General features: G+C 33.1%; 1 long non-coding RNA gene across 2 annotated transcripts; it reads right to left on the reverse strand.

Moving 5' to 3' along the window:
• Window positions 1-930: 930 nt before the first annotated feature.
• LOC148766323 (uncharacterized) lies at window positions 931-2,980 on the reverse strand. 2 transcript variants are annotated; one of them, XR_016035049.1, is made up of 3 exons: window positions 2,632-2,980; window positions 1,947-2,093; window positions 931-1,597 (listed from the first exon to the last, which is right to left on the reverse strand). It is a non-coding gene; the product is annotated as an uncharacterized LOC148766323 (long non-coding RNA). The 2 variants fall into 2 exon arrangements; XR_016035048.1 differs by lacking the exon at window positions 1,947-2,093.
• Window positions 2,981-7,418: the final 4,438 nt, after the last annotated feature.

The following is a 7,418-nucleotide window of genomic DNA, read 5'->3' on the forward strand; positions in this document are numbered from 1 at the left end:
ATTATATGGAATACTCAATTTTGTACCCGTTTTATCCCATTCGATCTCCACATTTTGAAGCTAGGTCGATGATCTTAATATGTGTTTTTTGGCTTGTATATATCAAATTGTGGTGCATCATAAACTGCATGGTAGCACAAAATGAGTACAAACTAGAGAACATTCCATAGAATCTAGATGATTATGTTGAATTTGACACCATAAGGGTGGAAATGTAAGAAAATTCATAGTTGAGGGGTTGATGTAATCATACAAACAACAAGTTTTTTTTCTTAATAATTTGACCATACCTCAGGGGTGGTTGTAATTTATCCTAGAATAATATACAAGCTATGATTAAAACTCCAATTTTAATATTAGAACATTTTTTTAAACCTTGAGAAATAGAATTAAGGGTGAAAATGTAATTTATTAAGTTATATCTTTACTTTAAGAGAAATAAAAATACAATAAGGACTAGATTGCAAATTTTGAAAACTTAAAAAACTTACTCATAATCATGACACTTCATTCCCTAGCCCCAAATTAAACTACATTTAAAGTATTGGAGTTAATTGTAGATTTTTAGAACTTTTAATTAAAAGTTAAAATCCTAGGTTGAGATCTTTAAATTGTCGTTGGAGACCGGAATAAGGAAATTATGATGATTCATACCGTTCCAATTCCGTTCCAGACCGTTTCGGTATGCGTGACAACCGCGACCATCCGATTTATTATAGCCTTGTCTCGTTGTTCCAACAACATGCACAAACATACACGTACAAAACAATGCACGAAAGTATTCGCGCAAAAGTGAATTGTGCAAAAAAGCTAACGAAAACACGAATTACAATAAGAGGACATGATTATGCCATCAACTAACATGCACAAAAACACACGCACAAAACATCATGCACAAACATACATGTAGAAAACAATGCACAAAAGTACTCGCGCAAAATTAAATTGTGCAAAACGCTAATGAAAACAAGAAACGTAATACAAGGACATGAATACTCATCAACAAACATGTACAAAAACACTCACTCAAAACAACATGCACAAACATAGACGTACAAAACAATGCAGAAAAGTGCTCACGCAAAAGTGTTTGCAGAAAAGTACTCGCCCAAAAGTGCTTGCAGAAAAACGCTAATGAAAACACGAACTACAATACTAGGACATGCATATCTATGCCGTTTCTTTGTCTTTTTTGCAACGTTTTTCGTTGTGGAACGGATCGGTTATGGTTTCGGAAACAGAGGATACCGTTTCCATTCTGTTCCGGCGCCGTCCCGGCGAACCATGGTTACACCACAAAATATGAACATATCATCTGAATCAAGAAGCTTCTCATTTGCACAATCTTTTATAGTCTTCAAACTCCAACAAAACAAATCAAGAAAAGCAAATTGCACTACGGAAAGTGGACAGAAACCGATAAATAAAATTAACACTGTCCGGTAAATCTTTATTCATGGGCGACATTGAGAAGTCATCCTCCAAGTAAGCCACCAAGAAAACCAATACCATTTCCATCTCCGAATAATAATTCTTGATAATCTTCTTCTCCACCACCACCGATCTTCACACCATTAGATATAAATCGCATCAATCCCTGAGCCATTATATATATATTCACATTAAAAATAAGCTAATCAATGAATACTTATTTATAAAGGGATTTTGACGAAAAACTCTTTTACAAAAAAAATTCACACATTGTCCAGAGGTTTGTAAAAGACTGAAAAAATAGCCTCTCACATTTTAATATTGTAACAGCCCACAACCTAACAGCAGAATCCAATCGGATCACCACCATTAAGTTAGGGATGCTAACCTTTTTATATATATTTAGACATTATGGTTTTAATACAAAAATACATTATATGCTTTGAAAAGAAATCAAACTTTGGACTTTCTCAAAGATGTACATATGTATATATATTCATGGTTTATAAAATTACATTGTACAAAAACAATAATAGAGCAGCTAAAAAAATGAAATCAGAGTTTCTAGCTCGGCTACAAAAATGGCTCGAAGCATGGCATATGAACAAATCTCTGAATGGCCGCTCTTGGCTAGGTCAACTTCTAAACATGTACATCATTACCTACATCATAAGAACCTAATGAGCTAATGGCTCAGCAAGTTAAAACTGATATAATAGCACTATATCACATAACACATTATTCATTTAATATTTACAATATCACATATAATTTCATTCATGATCCTTTCTTTTGAAATCCTTCTCTTTTTCGGGTACTCTTGAAGTGTGGTACTTGACTGATAGCAATAGGTTGTGGTTTTCGGAACCTGTTCATCATATTTGGCCAATAGATATAATACGGAGTTTCCATACCGGCCTTTCGACCTCAGGTGTTAGCTGTATTTCATTTCTTCAATTGTGAGTTTCCCATACTGGTCTTTCGACCTCACGTATTTGCCACCATGTGTTGGGTCCGCCGGTTCCTCCCGCGTCCCTTGCCTACCCGACCATCAATCAAGTACCATACTCCCATTTTCAAAACATATTCTTTCATATCACTATGAATCATCAATCATTCAAACATGAACACGTAGCTAAAGTCACATTAAAGCACACATAATATGGTTCTTATGATGAGCAAATGAAAGCTTCAACTTACCTCAACTTCAATATGATGTATGAAGTGAAAAGATCAGTTTATAGGGTGTGCTAGAAGCCTTGATTAGAGATGAATTCAAACTTCAAAACGTAGGATTTTCAGCTAGAAACGGTGAAGAACTTGTTCTAGCTATACTTCTATGAGTTCTTATGATTTGATATTCTCTTATGTGAATATGGGAGTTGAAAAATAAGAAGAGAAGATTAAGTAAATTGGTCTGGTCGTTTTTGGAAGAAGACAAGTGAAACTGAAGACCAAAACACAAAGTCTTCACTTATCTACCCATTCCCAACAAGGCCAAATGGAGGATGATGATTGGAAGGCTTGTATTTGTTCGATTCTTGTGGTTCCTCCACGTTTTTACAGCTTGAGATGAGATAGGGGGCTGATGTTTACTTATTATAATCAAGTGTAAACAATTTCATAATGGTCTTGTGCAATCTAGTCAACTAACCAATCAAATTGCACCATTTTGCATACTTTTGATTTTAGTCTTATATGAATTACTTCAAGTAATTATATATGTAATTAATCATATTAAAATGTAATTAAAATGCATAAATGCAATTAGGACAAATATATGACCGTTTAGAAACAACTATAGAATATAGTTTGTGGGTTCATCATCGATATTGAAACAACTATAGAATATTATATTTTTTTATATTTAGCATTTTATTTGTTCAGATTGAATTTTTTTTTTTCAAATGTATTAATATCTAATATATATATTTTTCATTTGTTTGTTAAAATTAAAATATTATTCATTTTTTTAATGTATTTATATTATATTATATATATATATATATATATATATATATATATATATATATATATATATATATATATATATATACATACAACCCGTGTGCAATTAAAACTGGAGATGCATGCACCTATTGCATGATCACGAGCCACCATTACTTTATGGGGTTTATGGCGGTCTCCGGCATTTCTTTATTTATTGTTTTTCAAGTTTTTTTTTTTTTTTTTTGTTTTTTTTTTTACGTCCGCCGCTAAACGATGACCGTAATTGTGTTGTCATTAACAGTAAATTTATGTAATTATACTGTCAATGACAGTTAATTAACGTAATTGTACTGCCGTTGACAATATATTTATGTAATTATGCTGCCGTTGACAGTAAATTAATGTAACATTATTATTTTTTATTTTTTCTTGTTTTTTTTATTTTGTTTGATTTGTTGACAAGTCAATGTAATTATATTACTGTCGTTGACAGTAAAATAACTGTAAACACAATAATATTACTGTCAACAACATCAATATTATTATTTTTTTGGGTTTTTTTTTTTGTTTGAGTTATTCACGGAGTAACGTAATAATATTACTGTCTATTATTGTAATATTACTGTAAACACAATAATATTACTGTGGTTGACGGTAATATTACTGTTGTTATAGTAATATTGTTGTCAACCACATCAATATTATTATTTTGTTTGGATTCTTTGTTTGTTTGAGTTATTCACGGAGTAACGTAATAATATTACTGTCTATTGTTGTAATATTACTGTGGTTGACGGTAATATTATTGTTGTTATAGTAATATTCTTGTCACTCACAGTAATAATATTTTTTTTGGTTTTTTATTATGTTTACATTTGTTGAACGGTCAACATAGTCATATTACTGTGCTAGATATTAATATAGCAATATTAATGTGTTAAACTGTAGTTAGTTAATTTTATTGTGTTTAACAGTAAGATAGTTAATATTACTGCCAATCAGAGTAATATTATTGTGTTTATAGTTATTTTACTGTCAACGACAGTAATATAATGCTCTTGATATGTCAACAAACCAAACAAAATGAAAAAAAAAATAACCAAAAAAATAATAATATTGTCGTTCTCTAATTGTACTGTCAACGACAGTATAATAATTACGTTAATTTACTGTCAGTAACAGTGTAATTGTTGTTAATGACAGTACAATTATGGTCAACGATTAGCGGCAGACTTAAAAAAACGCCCAAAAAAAAAACACCACTAAAAAGTTCAACCCGGAGACAGGCGGCGGAAAAACACGGACAAAAAAAATCGTAAAAGTCAACAGCCGAGACCGGCAGTCAACGCCAGAAACCGGCGGTGGAAAAAAAAAATTCGAAAAGTCAACGCTGGAAATTGACGGAAAAAAAATAATTTCTGAAAAGAAAAAGTAAAAAAAACGTAAAAATTGGATTTTTATGATCAAAATTGATTAAATTGGGATTACAATTAAGAATTTGGTGTAAAGGGTTGGGGTAATTTTGTCATATACATTGATTTTTCCTTTATTTATAATATATATTAAAGGGATCGGCTTATTGGCCGAAAAGATATAGCCCCTGAACCTAGAATAATAAAGATGATTGGTTATGCACAAAAAACCCATGTTTACATCATATGGGTTCGTCTTTCTCCAACCACCCCGTGTGTGTGTGTCTATATATATATATATATAGATATGTAATTAATTTGGGATTATTAGCAAGACCCCCCTCATCTAGGAAATGTAGTTAAGGAAACCCCCCCTCCCAAAAACAATTAGAGAAAACCCCCTTAATTAGTATTCCACCAAATGTTATTTTTATAATTCCAAATCTACCCTTAATTGTCAATGTATTACTTTAAAACCCTAATTCCACGAAGAGCAAATTCTCTCCCAATTCCACGACGAGCAAATCCTCTCCCAATTCCATGACGAGCAACAGCAGAAGCAGCGGCGGCGGAACAACGCGCCGGCGAGGCGGATTTGGTTTGCGATGCCGCGGAGTCGTGGTGCGGCAGCAACTTTGACGAAATCGACCGGCGCGGGCTAGCATTGGCGGAGAGCGCTGCATCGGACGACGCAAAACATCGCCGGAGACGGATGCATTGCGGCGGCGGCGAGCAGCAGAATGTGCCGGAGCTGCGAGAAAGAGGAATCATGGGTGTTGCTTTTGGGATTAAGTTAAATTAGGATTGGGATTAAATCAAATTAAATTAGTTTTCTTAATTGGTGGAGCTGAACATGCTCAAAATATGACGAGTTCGGCCATGGCAGGAGCTCTGGGTGGTGTGGGGACGATGTGGAGGCCGATTTTGGGTTTTTTTATGGATTGGACGGAGGACGGTGCGTGTAGAGAATTTCGCGCAGGCTGAAACCTTAATCGACTATGCACATGTTCATAGTCGATTAAGCTAATCGACTATGTTCTGATAGTCGATTAAGGTTGAACGACTCCAGTTTTTTTTATTCTTTTTGGATTTCTTTTTTATTGACTTCAATTGTATAAATCATTTATAATGGTTGAATATTTTTTATTTTTTTGTAAAATATAATTGATTTTGCATTTTTTCGCAGTTGTAATTTGTTATGTTTACTAGCAGATTCTTAATCGACTATGGTTCATCATAGGCGATTAATATACCTCATATATAAAAAAAATTTAAAAACAATTTTTTTTTTAAATTAAAGAATTTCATTAATCGACTATAAAGCATAGTCGATTAAGGCTAATCGACTATGCTTCATAGTCGATTAAGGAAACTGATACAGAAAAAACGGAAAAAAAAAAAATCGCTGAGCGTGTGATGATGTGGCGGGTGGGGGCAAAGGTGGAAAACATAGTGGCTGAAAATGGGTATGGACTTTTCTCAAATGGACTAAAATATTTTGGGCCTCCCTCAATTGAAAAAAGTAGTAAGGGGGTTTACTCAAAGAGCCCCAATTAATTTATCAAATATATTTCATTGGATTAGCATAATTAAGAAAACTTCTAACCCTGCTGCAACAAACTTCTCACGTGGGTGTGTTAATTAAGAAAGTAAAAAATCTCCAAAAATCTTGATTTGCTTCCTTAATTCAAACTAAATAGCACAGTGGAAAATTGATTCTATATCTATTTATATGGGATTGAAATGTCTAGAACGTGTCGAATATTTTCTGTTTAAATAAACTTTTATGTGGCGTTTCTCATTCTCCGAGGATAAAAATGTAAAATTAGAATTGATTCATGCCATAATTTGAGGATTGGTTTTGTCAATCCAATATTGTCATTTCTGGGGCACAAAATTCGATCAGTCACATTTAGTAATATATTATCCAACAAATCGACTCAATATAATTTTAAATCATGAAAATAGAAAGTAATTACCGAAAATTGGCAAAGTTTTCTAAAATAGTTCATTTCTAGTTACATTTTTATTAATTGATTTCAAATTGCAGCGATTTCATCTATAAATTCAATGAAAAAGAAGACTGACAACGTCATATATCAAAATGCATTTTACTATGGGTAAATACTTGTTACAACTGTTCATTATTGTTTCAACTCTCATTGTTCAAGCGCAACCGTGTATCTTGGAGGAACATATTCATGTGTATGTTGCCAACAATCTTCCTACAAATTCTCCAAGTTTGTATTTGCATTGCTCGTCAGGTGATGATGATCTAGGATATCATACACTTGGTGTTGGTCATAATTTTAATTTCAAATTTTGCTCTGAAAGCAGAACCTTATTCTTTTGTCATCTTTGGTGGAACGGAAAAGATAAAGCTTTTGTTGTTTATAAGACAAATGGTGAACGTTGCGGTGTAGACGGTATTAAAGAATCACAAAGGACATTGAAAACATAGGGTTAAGGAAGTGCAGTAACAATGGTGGAACATAGGGTTAAGGGTGTAATTGGACAATAATGAAATAAGGATTAATCCCTTCGGGGCAGGTCCGGTGTATTTGAGGGTCCGTGACGAGAATATAATTTGTACGACTAATAGTGATCTCGAGTGAACCACAATGT

Source organism: Erythranthe guttata, chromosome 12, assembly GCF_056151865.1.
Source record: "Erythranthe guttata isolate IM_541 chromosome 12, IM_541, whole genome shotgun sequence".
In the NCBI taxonomy this organism is placed as follows: Eukaryota; Viridiplantae; Streptophyta; class Magnoliopsida; order Lamiales; family Phrymaceae; genus Erythranthe; species Erythranthe guttata.